This window comes from Leucoraja erinacea, chromosome 16 (genome assembly GCF_028641065.1).
Source record: "Leucoraja erinacea ecotype New England chromosome 16, Leri_hhj_1, whole genome shotgun sequence".
Lineage (NCBI taxonomy): Eukaryota > Metazoa > Chordata > Chondrichthyes > Rajiformes > Rajidae > Leucoraja > Leucoraja erinaceus.
Genome location: NC_073392.1, coordinates 15,999,089 through 16,017,679, shown reverse-complemented (window position 1 = coordinate 16,017,679; position 18,591 = coordinate 15,999,089). Strand labels below are relative to the sequence as shown.

The 18,591-nt window shown below is 39.2% G+C and overlaps 1 protein-coding gene across 1 annotated transcript in view; it reads right to left on the bottom strand.

Moving 5' to 3' along the window:
• The window catches only part of LOC129704543 (protein bassoon-like), a 304,297-nt gene that overhangs the window by 93,448 nt on the left and 192,258 nt on the right, over positions 1 to 18,591 (bottom strand). The window contains exons 11-12 of the mRNA XM_055647724.1: positions 16,404 to 16,510; positions 4,124 to 4,218 (exon numbers count right to left, since the gene is read on the bottom strand). The gene's annotated coding sequence lies outside the window, so the exon portion shown is untranslated. The remainder of the gene's footprint in view (positions 1 to 4,123; positions 4,219 to 16,403; positions 16,511 to 18,591) is intronic.

Genomic DNA, 18,591 nt, shown 5'->3' with positions numbered 1-18,591 from the left:
GCTAAATATAGATCTAGAAGATCAAATCCTCCATAGAACACAGCATTTCCTGTACTCCTGTGATTGTGGAATCATCATCTCTAGCCTGAACATTTTTTGGCAAATAACAGAAAAAACATTTCATTGGCAATCTGTGTTTATTAATTTTAGTTTGGAAGCAGGGAAAAAAATAGTTTTATTCTTTGACGCATTTATTTACAAACCACTGAAAATGAACACGAGATAAAACTCATGAAATTACATTTGGAATTTGATTACGACCATAAGTCTCCTCAGTAAATCTGTTTTATTGATCAGTAAAGTTATTGCCATTTGTTCGTGTGATAGGATTGGTGTCTCAGCAAGTCTTGACTGGGAGAGGGACAAAATACATGCAGCCTAGAGGGCTAGCAGAGAAAAAGAGCAGAACAAAAGATGTGCTGTGAAAATGATTTGTTCAATTTGAAATATCTGCATTGTCTACTATCTTTGGGTCACTGTACGAAAGATGTTCTGCTTTGGTGCTCCTGAAACTTTACGAAATTACCCCAGCCTGTATTTTTTTTCCTTTCCATTTCATTTAATGTATGGCATATCCGTAGGTGCAGCAAAGAAAATAAACTCCATGTAACAACTGTTAAAAGTAAAGGTGCATTGCAGGATTACATGCTATGCCATATCACTTCTCGAGGCAGAGTGAACTCCAAAGATGTCCATGGAAGGTTATGCCATTTGGGTGATATGACAAATTGCACCTCATCTAAAGAGAGAGACTGATCATCTTCCCCCTCAAACATTTTGTGGTATGAATTTACTTAAAGCGTTACATATTTATAAAGGATAGAGCAGCATAAAGGAAATAATTATTCAGTACTCTGCATGCATTTCAATGAAATCTGACAGGCTCACCACTGTATTAAAAAAAATACGACCAAATTGCATGTAACAAAGAATCTAAACCTTTTTGGAAGACAACTAATTATCCATGGCGAGAAATCCAGATTTTAGAGCCACCATCTCAGGTTAAGAGCTTAGCTATTTAGATTTACATTGAACAGAAATGTCTTCATTGAGTGGGCTGTGAACGTTTGGAATTCTGTACAGCATTCAATGCCCAGACCAATAACCTTTTTAAGTAGCATAAAAGTCAGGGTTTATGGGAATATGGCAGGAAATTGAAGTTGATCCAGAAAACCAGCAAAACGTTACTAAATGCAGAGTAGACCCAAGGAGCAATATGGTCTACTCGTGCCCCAAATTTCTTTTGTTTTGATCTCTCGATGCGAATGGTCACAATCAGGGACATGACTGGTTAGTCACATCATGAAAATCCACTAGAACAGATAATGGTGTGAGCGCAGCTGGATTACACTGGTAATCTTTTGTAAAAGATCATTGAGCAAAGCCCTAAATTGTAATTTCCTATTGACTTACATTGCCAATAAACTACTCAAATTGAAACCCGATAACCCAGCCAACACTGTGTGTGGTTGTGATGGTTTTGGCTAAAAGGAAGCACTTGTAAGTTGTCCAGCAGCTGAGAGAAATGTGAATTTGTGACGCTAACAATTAAAGGGCTGTTGCTTTTCACATATTTCTTGCTCAACAGCAGGTGACATTTCCAGTTCTCATTAGCAAATCCAATAGGAGGAAATTCACAGATTTCAGCTTTAGATCTTCCTTCCTCCCTATGGAAATAAAAACACTTAGTACTATCAAGTCTGAGGTAAACTCCTGTGTTACACTGATGATGCATCAGGTTGGAATCGATGAATTCATGCTTCTGCTAATGAAAACAAGAAGTGTCGCCTGCTGTTTAGCAAGAACGATGCGAGAGGAGACAGCCCTTTTATAAAAAGTGCTGCTGGTTTCACAATCTCGCATGTTTGAGAGCTCCTGAATAGCACACAAATGCAATTTCTAGCCTCGCTTGGAAATGGCAATTTGTCTTCACTTGTAACCAATGAGAACAAGCATACATATAAGACTAAAGGCATCAAAATCTGCGATACCCAACAGAACAAATGACTAATACTTTCCATCCTTCCATTCTCCATGGAAAATGATTACTGTGTTTGAAGCCATTACAAAGATTAAAGCTACCATTAGAACAGCAGCCACCTTCAGCAGATAAACAAACTGGAGTTCCTAGGTACTTAACTGGGTAGATTCTGGCCCATATGTTCATTTTCATTAAAATTTCATTTGATTGTATAAAGAAATGAGATAATTGTTTGTACCTTATTTACCAGTTCTGATGACATTCGAGTAATTACATTGAGATTTTCATACTATGTGCGAGAACAGCAAGTGAGTGCTGCCTTGCACTGGAAAGCATTAATCTTTTGCTGGATTGTGTCCAGATGCCTCCATTAGGCAGTCAATTACTAGGAAAAGACAGCAGTATGCCTGGATTATTTTTCCCATCTAAACTGATTCTCAGCCAGTGATAACACCCCTATCACTCTGGTAAAATATACCTGAGCAGAAGGAATTACAATTATCCGGTTCATCACCACGTCAGAAACTCTATTTGAAATATTTTCTTTGCTTAAACTATTCCCAATTTCCTGCCATTTAATTTCCTCTCAAAAATTAGGTAGTGGAAATCATCACTTTTACTTTGGGGGAAATTTCAGCAACTATTAGTTCACGTAAAGTGGGCAGAACCTTGGGACAAAATGACTCTGCCACTTGTATTGTATCAGCTTCAGTTTATTCTCCTGGGCTCAACTATTTTTAGCTGTTTCATCAACACCCTTTCTTTTATTACAGGGTCAAAAATAGGGATGATTACTAACGGTTATGCAGTGTTCAATTCTATTAGCAATGCCTCTGAAATCTATAGCGATGCGTAGCAAAACCTTGGTAACATTCATGTTTGGCATTATTAGTGGCAAGTAGCATTTGCACCACACAAGTACCAGTTAATATCCAATTCAAATGAGAGGGAGCTTGATCATTTACCCTTGACATCCAATGACATTATCATATTCCAGTGTGCCAACGTCAACATGTAGGCTAGCCACATAAAGAACTGTTCACATATTGGTTATCCTTCAAAAATTTGACACCCAAAAGCTCTTCCCTGATCTACAAGGCAAAGAACATGAAAATAATGGGACAAAACTCTATTTATTAGAAGAATTGAACTCAAAGTGGTTGATACCATTCAGGACAAGACAATATGCTTGACTGGCACCCAACAATTACCCTGGTATTCAATGCTTCCATCAACCAGATACACAGGCACAAAGTTACCCATAAAATGCATTGCAATTACTTGCCCAGTACCTTGCAATCATCCAACCTCTACATGCAAGAAGGACAAGGCATGGGACACCAATACCTTCATGGTTCTATTCAAGTCATATACCACCCAGACATGAAATAATATTACAGTACACGTGTTGTCATTGGATCTAAATCCTGGAACTCCATATCCAACAGTACAGTTGAACTAATTTTCACCAGAAGGACAATTAGGCATAGGTAATAAATGCTATCCATTTCAGCAATGTCAGGCCAAATGAAATAAATAGTTATTGATTCTTGTAATTTATACTTCAGGAGGATGCCTATGGCAGAAAACACAGGGAAATAAATCTGGGCATCAACTGAGTAAAACTCTGATGTTTTTTTGTGGGGTCATATGTATTTCTTCTCACATTGTGTCTTAATAGATGACTCTATAACCTTAATCCAGCCTTCTCAATGTTGACCTTAGGTATTCCTCCAAGCCACCACCATTTTTTTTTAAAGTCAGAAAATAAAATAAAAATTCAAATCTTGGTAATAGATTAGCACGGTTTAACTCTGCTTAAATCCCTCCTTCAAGATAGTGCAATGTATGTACATATATTCTACTATAATGAACATGCCCTCCATTTCAGAAAACCCAATAATGGAGACAGAGATAAAGCAATCTAATTTTAGGCGAGGCAGGGTTAGATAAGCTGTCAGCAGATATTGGGATAACTTCAGTTAAGAATAGGCCCATTGTCCCACACAACTATTCAACCAAGGTTTTCATATCCTTTTCATTTAAAACATCCCTGCAGAAGGGAGCATAAACTGTTTTTAATGTAGCTGCCTCTATCCTGAAAAAATCTATGTCAATTATGTGCAAGAGAATTGAACTTACCTTCTGCCAGGCTTGGAAAAAACAGTTGCTCCATTTGATGTGCATATTTACTATCCTGCTGCCATTCAGGTCTCAATTGTGCCTCTTCCTCATTACTGTTGGATGAAAATAGTCAAATTATTGAAGGGACTGCATTCATAACATTCCATCAATTTGAAATCTTTCTACCCGTCAAGGTGATTGATATTGATTGGCAATCATCTACCTTCTGGGATTCCACACACCAGCCAGCATTCCCAGGTAAGTTTCAAGAGGGTTGTGCAAATGATAAAAGATTTCATTACAACCAATTGATGATTGGCTCCATTCAAACCTTTGTGTGGCACTTCAATTTATCAGTCAAACTTTGGATAATTCATTACACAAGATCGAGCCAGATAGACCTACCACATTTGCATGAACATTTATTAAAACTAATGAATTCTAATTGCATAGAAAATTTGTGCATAGAATGTCACTGTACCAGAAATATTTCAGATTCAATCAAATACAAGTCAATTATTTAAACTTGCCATTGCCAGTTTCTAAAATAAAAAGAAACTGAAAGGGAATATATCTTACATGACGTCTAACTGTCCCAAAATGATTTATAACAAACAAAATACATTTCAGGTGGAGCCATAAGAAATATAACAGCTACTTTGTATGCAAAGGTCCTGGAAACAGGGGAGATCATTTGTTTGGGGTGAAGGATGATTTTACTTTTCATGAAAGAAAGAAATCACACAATTATAAAATAGTTATAACATGAATGAATGCCATTCGGCCCATCAATTCTGCACCAGTTCTGTGTGAGAGAAATCTAACTGGCCCACTTATTTATCTTCTCTCTGTAGCCAGAAAGCAAACACAATGCTAGCATTTATTTCAAGAGGGCTTGAATGCAAAAACAGAGATGTAATGTTGAGGCTCCATAAGGCGCTGGTGTAAGGCCACATTTGAAATATTGTGAGCAATTTTGGGCACCATATCTGAGGAAGGATGTACTGGCGCTGGAGAGGGTCCAGAGGAGGTTTACAAGAAGGATCCCAGGACTGAGTAGGTTAACCTATGATGAGCACTGGGCCTGTACCTGTCGGAGTTTAGAAGAATGAGGGGGGGACCTCTTTGAAACAAACAGAAGAGTGAAATGCTTGGATAGAGTGGATGTGGAGAGAATTTCCACTGAGGAGAAATTTCTTCAATCAGAGGATGGTGAATCTGTGGAATTCTTTGCCACAGAAGGCTGTGGAGGCCAAGTCAAGGGATATTTTTAAGACAGAGATAGATTCTTGATTAGTACAGGGGTCAGAGGTTATGGGGAGAAGCAGGAGAATGGGGATAGGATGGAAAGCTCGATAAGCCATGATTGAATGGCGTAGACTTGATGGGCCGAATGGCCTATTTCTACTCCTATACCTTATAACATGACCATGTAATATCTTTCATCTTTTTCTTCAGCTACTTATACAGCTGACATTTTACTGCTACAGGTGAATCTGCCTCCAATCATATTCCTGACATTGTTTTCCACATGTACTAACCTTTCATGTTACTTTTGTTTCTTTGCCAATACAAATCTGCAAGCTTTAGCTGTTGACCCTACAGGCAATGGAAACTGTTTCTCTTTGAGTCATCTGCCTACTTCCTTCATTATCTACAACAACTCTAACATTTTTCCTCACAGATTCCCTTGTTTCAAAGAAAACAACCGAGACACTCTATCCACATCTCTGTCCCTGTGTGTTCTCTTCTGTAAATACTCATAACATCCCTTAAGCTCAAACTGCTGGATATTTCCATGTAAATGCTCGATGATCAGACCACAAGAGCTGCAACTTTAATTCAACTTCTATCACATTCAGTGTTATGAGGATGTTGCCAGGACTAGAGGGTGTGAGCTATAGGGAGAGGTTGAGGAGGCTAGGTCTCTATTCCATGGAGCGCAGGAGGATGAGGGGTGATCTTATGGAGGTGTACAAAATCATGAGGGGAATAGATGCACGGAGTCTTTTGCCCGGAGTAGGGGAACCAAGGACCAGAAGTCATAGGTTCAAGGTGAAGGGGAAAATGTTTAATAGGAATCCGAGGGGTAACTTTTTCACACAAAGGATGGTGGGTGTATGGAACAAGCTGCCAGAGGAGGTAGTTGAGGCTGGGACCATCCCATCATTTCAGAAACAGTTAGACCGGTACATGGATAGGACAGGTTTGGAGGGATATGGACCAAGCGCAGACAAGTGGGACTCATGTAGCTGGGACATTGTTGGCCGGTGTGCGCAAGGGACGGCAAAGGGCCTGTTTCCACACTGAATCACTATATGACTCTATGACATTCCAAAGTGCCTTCATATAATCATCCCGACCTATGCACAAAATTGGAAACAAAACCACACAACTCAGGCAAACATCTCTGTCAGAAAGTCCCAAGACTGGGTTGTTTTAACTCTTGCCTGTACTTTTGGCATATACAAGTCGTTTGCGTTGAGCAATCAGTGAAACTAAAATCAAACTTTGGATAATTCAAGTTCAAACAATATAGACCAAACGCATTTTTAAGAACATTTAGTAATACTAATGTTTACTAATTACCTAAAAATATTATGCAATGAATTTCCTTGTACATTCTTTAATTTATTTTGTACTGTGGGGAAGATGATATTGTAATTACACCAAGGAAGACTGATGAATACTACAGGGAACAAATTCACTGTAGGAGAAATTAATGTAATTGATTTGTTCTGAAAATGTACTCTGTTGTATTTTTAGAAAAAAAACACTGGGTTGCAACATCTATTTTGGGACTGAGACAGGTTTCAAAAGGTTGTGCAGTTAGATAAGCACTTTAACTGTGGTTTCTCTTGAAACCTAAAGATATGATTATTTGTAAACGATAAGGCTAATCAGAATAATTGAAAGTGTGTAAACTCATCAAATGGCATGGAACACATGGGGTTTCCCATGAAGAGATAGTTTGCAACTACTGATTTCCCATTTTTTTTCAATTCAACCCTTGCTTACCATGACAGTAAGAACATCTATGTCATGCTACCATTCACTCCTTAGCTTTCAAGATAATTATTGTGAAAGAGCTTATCCCATAACTTCTAGAGCCTGTTCATGGGGCCTCAATCTGCGATGTCTTCTGTACTTCCTGACCAGAAAACCTCAATCAGTCAGAATTGGTTCTATTGGGGAGGCACGGAGGCGCAACAGTAGAGTTACTGCCAGTGCCAGAGACCTGGGTTCGATCCTGTCTGGGTGTTTGTCTATACGAAGTTTGTACCAGCGTGGATTTTCTCCGGGATCTCTGGTTTCCTCCCACACTCCAAAGATGTTCAGGTTTGTAGGCTAATTAATTTGGTATAATTGTAAATTGTCCCTGGTGTGTGTAGGATAGTGTTAGTGTGTGGGGATCCAAGGTCGCAGGTCGGTGTGGAACCAGTGGGCCAAAGGGCCTGTTTTCATGCTGTATCTCTAAACTAAACAAAAAATTTCCTCCCACCCCGAGCCTTAAAAACTGGTGCTCCTCATGGTTTGGTGCTCAAATCCTGTACTCCCATGAGTGTGTATCCAAGCACACAGCTATCTTGATCTTAAAATCGCCAATGATACAATTTTTGTTGGTTGGACCAACACCAACAATGAGACAGATTACGGGAAAAAGATTGGGAATTTTATATCATGATGTCAGGACACCAACCTAGCCCTTAATGTCAGCAAAATGATAATTAACTGAAGGAAGTTGGGGGTCGTGATTGTGGTGGGGGGTGGGAAGGGGGACAACTCTGAGCCACAGCTTTGGGGTTCTTGGCATCCATAATAAACGCAAACATGAATTATTCATAACTCAGCCTCATTTAGTTATTCCTTTATTGCTCTTTGTATTTTTTGTACTTTTTGTACTTGTTTACTCTGTGAGATTCGTACAAACTAATAAATTCATTAGGTGCAATGAAGTTACTAGTTTGTACGAAGTTCACAAAGTAAACAACTTACAATAAGTACAAAAAAGCAATACCAAAGTACCAAAGAGCAATAAAGGAATAACTAAATGAGGCTGAGTTACGGTGCCCTCCATAATGTTTGGGACAAAGACCCATCATTTATTTATTTGCCTCTGTACTCCATAATTTGTGATTTGTAATAGAAAAAAATCACATGTAGTTAAAGTGCACATTGTCCGATTATAATAAAGGTCATTTTTATACATTTTGGTTTCACCTTGTAGAAATGACAGCATTATACATTGTCCCCTCATTTCAGGGCAACATAATGTTTGGGACACATGGCTTCCCAAGCGTTTGTAATTGTTCAGGTATGTTTAATTGCCTCCTTCACGCAGGTATAAGAGAGCGCTCTGTCTTTCCTCCAGTCTTTCCATCACCTTTGGAAATTTTTATTGCTGTTTATCAGCATAAGGATCAAAGTTGTGCCAAAGTTGAGTCAAATAAGCCATTATAAGACTGAGATACAAGAATAAAACTGTTAGAGACATCCACCAATCCTTAGGCTTACCAAAATCAACTGTTTGGAACATCATTAAGAACAAAGAGAGCACTGGTGAGCTTACTAATCGCAAAGGGACTGGCAGGCCAAGGAAGCCTCCACAGCTGATGACAAAATATTTTTCTCTATAATAAAGAAAAAAACCCAAACACCTGTCCGACAGATCAGAAACACTCTTCAGGAGTCAGGTGTGGATTTGTCAATGGCCACTGTCCGCAGAAGACTTAATGAACAGAAATACAGAGGCTACACTGCAAGATGCAAATCACTGGTTAGCCGCAAAAATAGGACGTCCGGGTTACAGTTTGCCAAGAAGTACAGCTTGGTATCAGTACAAAGAGCAACCTGAGTTTTGGAAAAAGGTCTTGTGGACAGATAAGACGAAGATTAACATATCCGAGTGATGGCAAGAGAAAAGTATGGAGGAGAGAAGGAACTACCCAAGATCAAAAGCATATCACCTCATCTGTGAAACACAGTGGTGGGGGTGTTATGGCCTGGGCATGTATGGCTGCTGAAGGTACTGGCTCACTTATCTTCATTGATGATACAACTGCTGATGGTAGTAGCATAATGAATTCTGAAGTGTATAGACACATCCTTTCTGCTCAAGCTCAAACAAATGCCTCAAAACTAATTGCTGTTCATTCTACAGCAAGACACTGATCTAAAAAATACTGCTAAAGCAACAAAGGAGTTTTTCAAAGCTAAAACATGGTTAATTCTTGAGTGGCCAAGTCAATCACCCAATCAGAACCCAACTGAGCATGCCTTTTATATGCTGAAGAGAAAACTGAGGGGTACTAGCTCCCAAAAACAAGCATAAGCTAAAGATGGCTGCAATACAGACCTGGCAGAGTATCATCAAAGACACCCAGCAACTGGTGATGTCCATGAATCACAGACTTCAAGCAGTCATTGCATGCAAAGAATATGCAACAAAATACTAAACATGACTACGTTCATTTACATTACATTGATGTGTCCCAAACATTATGGTGCCCTGAAATGGGGGGGACTATATATAAACATTGCTGTAATTTCTACACGGTGAAACGTCTAAACATGGCCTTTAATAAAATCTGACAATGTGCACTTTAACCACATGTGATTATTTCTATTACAAATCTCAAATTGTGGAGTACAGAGGCAAATAAATAAATGATGGGCATTTGTCCCAAAAATTATGGAGGGCACTGTAGTTATACACCTTAGGTGTATATGAAAAGAAACTGATCTGTACTCCTAAGAGGGCATGGGCATGGTGGTCTTTGTTAGCAAGGTTTGCTGAAGGACTGCCTCATCCTCTGATCTGTGGCTCAGATTTCAAAGATAGTTATTTCGTACAGCTTCCAGTTATTTAACGAGGCAATAATTGAGAAAGCAGTTTCTTTTTTGGATTGTTGGAGAATGCTTTTCTGCATAATTCCATGATGGGACATCACTCTCGCTAAAGGAAGCTGACAAGATCACCAATCCCTGAAGTGTGGTTACTTAATTCAATTCAGATGCGATTACAAACACTACAGCCATGCAATCTATGTGCCATATTTTAGAGGAAGTAGACTTTGTAGTCTGTTCGTTCAAATTTTCCAATACACTTAAACAAAATATTAATGGATTAAGCCACTGAAATCTACACCATCATAGCAAATTTTCTTCACTGTTGGTACTATAACAACATTTGAAAGACATTTGGACAGGATAGGAAATGTTTAGAAGGATATGGGCCAAAACGCAGGCAGGTGGGACTGGTGTAGATGGGGGCATCTTGGTCAGCATGGGCATGTTGAGCTGAAGGGCCTGTTTCCATGTTGTCTGACTCCATGACTCTCTAATCATATTTTTAGAGGAAGATGCCCATGGTGAACAATTTGCATTACGCCATTGATTGCTTCAAGAAAAACCTGTGAAGCATATGGCTATTAATCATTGTTCCAACAAATGTTCCTATTAATGATTATTCATTAGAATTATAATAGAATCTCAGATTCTCATCATGTTGAAGCAATTTGGTGCACGTCTTTTCATCCTCAGTACGTCATCTTCAGCATAATTATTTTTCATTTTCTCATATTCACTGCACAAGGCTTAATCTAAGAAGAGTTATTTAAGAAGGAACTGTAGATGTTGGAAAAATCAAAAGTAGACAAAAAATGCTGGAGAAACTAAGCGGGTGAGACAGCAACTATGGAGAAAAGGAGTAGGTAACGCTTCGGGTCGAGACCCTTCTTCAGACTGATGTCGGGGGGAGGGTGAGAAAAAGAAAGGAAGATGCGGAGACAGTAGGCTATGTGGGAGAGCAGGGGAGGGGGAGGGGAAGGAGGGAGAAAAGTGTTTTTGAATATAGTTTGGAAGTACTACATTAACATTCATGAAGGAGCTGAACCCGAGCAGAAGATTTTGGTTTTCGAGAACAGAGGGTTCCAAAGTAAACTGACTCATTATTGCACAAAAGTTGCAATGCACTCATATGGGAAAAGGCTAAAAATTACCATACTTGTATGGATTACGAGTTGTGGATATTCTTACACATGTGGAAAACAGTGTCAAAGAATCCAAGCAGCCTCTCACAACGCTCTAGTTGGGAGATTTACTTCTGTGTGATGCAGGTAAGTGTGTGTGTATGTAAGTAGTGTGAATCACAGCATGATTAGGCACAGTAACTGCCAATTAGGTAGGGGTTCACATATTTCATGCTGATATTCCTTGTGATTTGATAAGAAAGAGGAAGTCACGAGGAGGTAGTGATTAAGTGTAATATATAAGAGCTGTAGTTCATTTGACCGCCAGGCCTGCTTTGCTATGACAAGATCATTTTCTTGACCCATCCACATATAGTTGATTCAATTAATATCCAGATCACAATCAACCTCTGCTTTGAATGCAGTGATTGAGCCTCCTCCACCAGGGGAGAGAACTTCAGAGATTCATCATTCACTGAAATACATTTCTCCTCTTTTCCATCTTAAACTGCCCACCTTTTACCCTGAATGTGATTTCAAGCTATACATTTTTTTGCCCAGGGGGAATCACTCTCTTTATATATACCCTGATGGACTCTCTCAGATTTTTGTATGTTCACGTTTGTTACTGTGGTACAACTAGAATTACAGAACAAAGATACAAGAGACTGCAGATGCTGCAATCTAGAGCAAAAAACTAATTGCTGGAGGGTCAGGCAGCATCCTTGGAGGGAAATGGACGGACAATGTTTGAGAAATCTTTCTTCTATAGTGGAGTAGAAGGGACATAGCGGGTAGAAAGAGTTGAGGGGAAGCAGTGGGGCAAGACCTGGCAAGTGATGGGTGGATCCAAGTGAGTAGGGGTTGATTGGCAGACAAAAGTGCTGGAGAAACTAAGCGGGTGCAGCAGCATCTATGGAGCGAAGTAAATAGGCAACGTTACATATTTCCTTCGCTCCATAGATGCTGCTGCACCTACTGAGTTTCTCCAGCACTTTTGTCTACCTTCGATTTACCAGCATCTGCAGTTCCTTCTTAAACAAAGTTGATTGGCAGATGGGTCGGGTGGAAGGGTTAAATAAATGTGGTCCCTGAATGGAAGTGAAGGAAGAGATGCAGGGATAGGTTTAGTATTTCCTGTGCTAGAAGGGTAAAGTCCCTGGGGAGGGGGATGGTAGAGCAAACCTGGGACGTGAACAGTCCCTTCCAGCAAGGCAATGGTTTACGTGCTTCTTCAATCTTGTCTACTGCATTTGGTGCTCTTGTGTGTTCTTCTCTACATTGATACGACTCAGCATGGAATAAGTGATTGTTTGCCTAATACTTGTGCTCTGTCTGCCGGGTCAGCTGGAGCTCCCCATTGCAAGCCCCTTCAATTCCCTTTCCTCTTCTCGTACTGACCATGCTGTCTTCAGGCTCCTCTATTGCCCAGAGTGAGGCCACACATAATCTGGAGGTACAGCAACTCATATTTTACTTGGGTAACCTGTAACCCAACAGCATGAACACTGAATTCTCCTGTTTCAAGGAAGTCCCCCGTCCCCCCACCCCTCCTGCTAATAGACTTAGCATCCTTCACACACACCATTGAACCATTTTGTTCCACTTCCCCAGCCCTCTCATCACCGAAGTTCCTTTATTCTACCAAATCCTCATTCAGTTCATCACTCACCCATAGCCCTCTGGATCCCTCCCCCCCCCCCCCCCCCCCCCCCCCCCCCCCCCCCCCCCCCCCCTGTTCCAACTTCCCTTTCTTCTGGATCTATATTTCACTCCTCACCTTCCTCGTTTATTTAGTTCAGGGACATTTCTTACAAAGGAAAATAACATTTCAACAGAATGAAACATTCCATTGTGCAGTATCTATCCAAGCTTCTCCAGCATGGTATTCAACAATGCATCAAGCAAGTAAAAAACTAACTGCAATTCCTTATAATCCTTCTTGCCCACCTTTCAACAGTATATAGGATTTTAGCTTAACATGCACAGCTACCACCCAAGAAATTCTACTTGCTGTGCTGACAGCCAGCTAAAATCAATCTCAGATACAATTGTGATTACTCCGACTCAACTGTGTACCATTTTTTGCTGAGGAAATGAGACTCAACAGCAGATTCCTGAAGCCTCTGCCATTGTGTGTAAAACTGCCTTGTCAGGGCAGTGGGAGCGCTGAGAATACTTCGTTTTTACAAATGAGTCAGATTCAAATTGCAAAACTGCAGCACGTCCGCATTATATATACATCAATTATAACGCATCAATCTATTTCCAGATGAACAATTAGGGAGACAGTGCAGATGTTGATCGATGTCTATTTAGAGCAGCCATTATGCAATGCAAAGTAAAACAACATTGTTGAAAGTACAGGCGTGTTTTTAGAGATGCTTCTATTTGTTACTGCTGATATGATATAAATTATAACTTAGAAAGTCCAATTAATACACTGGTCTAGCAATCTATTGGCAGGGAACACATGCTCAATGGTCATTGTGCAGTGTGCCATTGATCATGTCTATGGCAGCAAAATTCAGCAGCCTCCAAGGCCCAAGGCACCCGTGCCGCTCAGTGTTCTGTACATAAATTAAGTCTGTGGCTAAAGCTGAAGGAACAAAGGGGGCCTCGTTCAGGGATCTGACAATGGAATCGATGGATTGAGTGGGTGGACCTGAAGGAGGAGGTAATGGATGTAATACACAGCCCCAGCATCATTAACACATGATGGGCCAAGACAAGAGCACTCAATGAGGGGTTCACCTCAGAACAACATGACTTCATTTCATCTTCAAGGAGTGTTGCACAGGGACTGATACTTTTCCTTGCATCCCTGAGGGACGGCCTGATCAAATTTCCAGATTAGTGTGATTTGACCTGGAAACCATCACAATTCCTTTTACTCCAAAATTAACCAACCTTCTTACGTGCTGCTCTGAGAATGCCACATGTTTGTCACAAAATATTGTTATCATCAGTATAGTGTACAAAAAGAGGTATATATGAGTTTTGCATCTCATTTATCTTTTAAGTGTTTATCTTAGAACATAGAACAGTACAACACAGCAACACACTCAACGCCCCACAATGATTGTGCTGAACATAATGCCTAGCTGAACTGATTACATCTGCCTGCAAGTTGTCCATATCCTTTAATTCCCTGCAAATGCACGTGCCTATCTAAAAGTTTATTAAACGCCACTATTGTATGTACCTCCATTATTACACCTGGCAATGCGTTCCAGGCCCCCACCAAGTTTGTAAAAAACTTCCCCGTACATCTCCATTATACTTTCCTCCTCTCACCATATAGCTAAGTCCTCTAGTGTTGAACATTTCCACCTTAGGGTAAAGGTTCTGACCTTTATCAACACATCTCATAATTTTATGTACTTCAATCAAGTCTCCCCCCACCTTCGACTTTCCAGAGGAAACAATCCAAGACCCTGAAACTGAAACCCTCTGATCCAGGCAGCATCCTGGTAAACCTTCTCTGCACCCTCTCTAAAGCTTTCACATCTTTCCTGTAATAGGGTGACCAGAACTGCTTGCAGTACTCTAAATGCTGCCGAACCAAAGTACTATAGAGTTGCATCAAGACTTCCTGACTCTGACTCTTATATTCAGTGCCCCTAGCAATGAAGGCAAGCATAGCCTGTCAATGTCTTCTTAATCACCCTCTCTACCTGTGCTGCCATTGTAAGCTATGAACTAGGACTCAAATATATCTCTACATATCAATGCTGTTAAGGGTCTTGCCATTAACTGGTTTTCTGACTAATGATTAGATTATATATTCAAATTTTGTCCTATCTAATACACATGTCAATATCAGCGACTACTTCCATTTATATAGAACTCACTGCATGAAGTGAAGGATACAGTCAGTGGCTATCTCAAATAAGAATTTATGATTTTATGCTCTTATTGGTTAAAATACTGTTGATAATGGTATTTTAGCAATTAATCAAAGCACCCTCATTTTGACAGATACAAGTTGGTCTTGGCATCATGTTCGGCACAAACACTACGAGCCGAAGGGCCTATTCTGTGTTCTAGGAATCACATTCACTAAATTATAATTTATAGCACCCTCGTTCTTATGTTTGAACTGTTTTTAATTTGCTTGAATATGTTTCTAAGTAGAATGAACAAATATTAAATAGTCTTATCAACACTTTAAATGCTGCAAATTTCTTTGTTTATGGTCCACTGATCAACTAAAATGGGAGGCAAAAATCCATGGAAATTGCTATCTTCTGCTTTCCTCACAGAATTCATAGAAACATAGAAATTAGGTGCAGGAGTAGGCCATTCGGCCCTTCGAGCCTGCACCGCCATTCAATATGATCATGGCTGATCATCCAACTCAGTATCCCGTACCTGCCTTCTCTCCATACCCTCTGATCCCCTTAGCCACAAGGGCCACATCTAACTCCCTCTTAAATATAGCCAATGAACTGGCCTCGACTACCCTCTGCGGCAGAGAGTTCCAGAGACTCACCACTCTCTGTGTGAAAAAAGTTCTTCTCATCTCTTAACTGATACTATGGTAGAAATGTAAGGTTCATTTATAGCATGAAAGTGATTAAATCTTTCCGATGGAAAGACCTCTTTGGTCGATGTTGCCGGCAGAAAATGTATTTCAAAGTAAGTAATGAAGTTGTGACTTCTGAGTGCCCTGATAAGAGAGTTTGGACTTGTTTGATTATAATGTTATTAAAAAAATAGGTAATTAAGTTGAACCGTCTAAAAATTCTGGCACAAATTCATTTTCAAAGACTCATTATTTTGCAATGCAGTTAATATAGACATTATGCATGCCTTATCATGCATATATTAAATGCGTGTGTAAGACACAAATGAATAATCACTGCTCACATCTCCTCCTAGCTGTATGAAACAGCAATACGATAAAAACTTGGAAGAGAATAATGATTTGCAGTTTACAACTTAATAACGCAAATCTTCAGACATGAGATGTAATATTTTCATTAACTATTACTATGGGTTCATATGTGATTCTGTTGCAAATTGTATTCACAAAGCATTGCAACCTTCATATTGTGATGTTAAGAAATGTTTCATTTCATTTACTGGTGATTAGTACTGTAAATTCTTGTACATACAGCATTAAGAATCAGAACTCACACCCGATTTGAAGTCCATAAATTAAATCTTCCAGGTCTTTGAGTATTTAATAAATACACGATCACTTCTTGATAAATGCTAACAACTGTTTCCTTAGTAATTTTGCTGATCCTATGCACGTAATTGCTTACTCATGAAACAGACAGTTCCATCATATATATTTTTATACAATTCCAGTTACTCACCAGTATACACAGAGTCCCATGTTCTTAAGTTTCTTATTGAATGTTTTCTGATTCTTCATAGGTTTTTCCAGTATGTTACACCTTTCTCCAATCCCACACTATCTTTCCTATAACCAATAAGAAGGCACTCAAAGCTTGACCAACTATTAAAAAAAAACCACACAAACCATACAAGACTATTGACCTTAAGAGCAATAAAACAATTAACATTAAAAATAATACTGTATTTTCACAGGATGTAGATAACCAGGATGGTTAGGAGGGAGAGATAGATCAGCCATGATTGAATGGTGGAGTAGACTTGATGGGCCAAATGGCCTACTTCTGCTCCTATCACATGAACTTATTAACCAGACATATCAAACAAAAAATCGAGCCATTAATTTTGATCATCTAACATAGCATTTTCTTCCTTCTTTCTGTTATATTATCTTTGAGATTAAAGATCAAGTGCATTTGCAAAAAGTGTCCTTGTTCATTTTTTTGAAACTACTAATGTCTTGCAGGGTAATTCTTCCTGCAATTTTCTCTAGACTAACGCAGGGAACTGAATTTAGACATCAGGCCAAAACTATATTCTACTGCCCTTTATATGGTTTGGTACATGTTGCTTTGATTCACAAAATAATTGTAACTACAGTAAATCCAACAATTTATTTTCAAAAGATTTGAAGGCATTCCATGACCTAAACTATGGACCTCAAAAATGTTCTATGAACTTGTAAAGGCGAAGCCAGTAGGAGAATATTTCACCTACTATACCAAAAATACCTGTTTGAGCCTAAAATGCCAAATGTTTGTTCCTCAAATCAGTGTGGTAATCCAGCCTTTACTATGAGCCATTACTGCTGAAGAATAAATGCATGGACAGATATGCCAACTTAAATATTCATCATAGATGACTGCCAAAATGGACAAATAATATCACTCTCGGCAGCTGTTGGTTTCAGCTTCAGCAGAAAAATCTAGTGAACTCTACTGAGTTTTACACTATGGGACTAAGGTTAAAGACAACTGGTAACCTTCATGTGTGCCACAGGCAAAAATCATTACAACTCTGTGAAACCTATGCCTTAAGTGGGAAATATCATTGTCTGGGAAGTAATTCGCACCCCTCCACCTTGTTCATGTCCTCTCTGACAAAAGGACCATAATTGTGTGAAGAGTAATTTCATGTTAAAAATAATCAACCCATTAGAACCTTCAGCATCTGCATTTAAGGTATTTCACATTTTCATTATAATTACATCAGGTGAAACCAAAACAGGTGAATATCATGGGGAAGGGAATTCAGACAGAGGCATGGAAACAAGCCCTTATGCCCAACTCGTACATACCAACAAAGATGCCCCATCTAAACTAGTCCCTTTGCCTGTATTTTGTCCATATCCCCCTAAACCTTTTCTATCCATGTACCTGCCCAAGTGTCTTTTAAATGTTATTATTGTATCTGTCTTAACTACATCCTCTGGCAGCTTGTTCCTGGCATTATTAAGAGTGGGAGAAATTAAAGATGCTGCTGCCCCAACGATCCAATTACCTGGGTTCAATCCTGACCCCCAGTAGTGGCAGTATGTAGTTTCAGTGTGGGATTTCCCCAAGACTGCAGATTCCCCAGGGTCTTCCAATTTCTTTCCCAAAGACGTGTTGGACTAGAGGTTAATTAACCACAGTGTTGTTTGATATTACTTATCGGGATGAAATTGTTTGGAATGCGAGGGAAAATATATGGTGGAATGAGACTGATATGAGTTTTGCTGGGAGTTAGCCTAGACTCATTGGGTGAAAAGCCTCCATTAGCTCTGAGAAATTTGTAAAAGATTTAAATACAACTAAAGACATAGTGATTGCATCAAAGCACATCCAGCAAGTTTTAGGAAACACATTTTCACTACGAATTCAAGAACATTCCAGACTAAAATAATTATCTTGATTTTATATCTTTTCAAAAAAATTATATTAATTTATGGTACAGTGACTCTTTAATAACTTAATGGGTTGTAACTAAAGACCTGCAAATCATGGCACTTGTTAAGAAGATATTGACGACCTATTCAACACATCTAACGTTAGTTTATAGCACTATGATCTTACCAGAGTAATTATCCATAATTAACTTTCCCAGCTTATCCCATGCATTCTTGTACTGAAATCAAGGTTTAATTTGGAAGAATTAATACTTAATTTT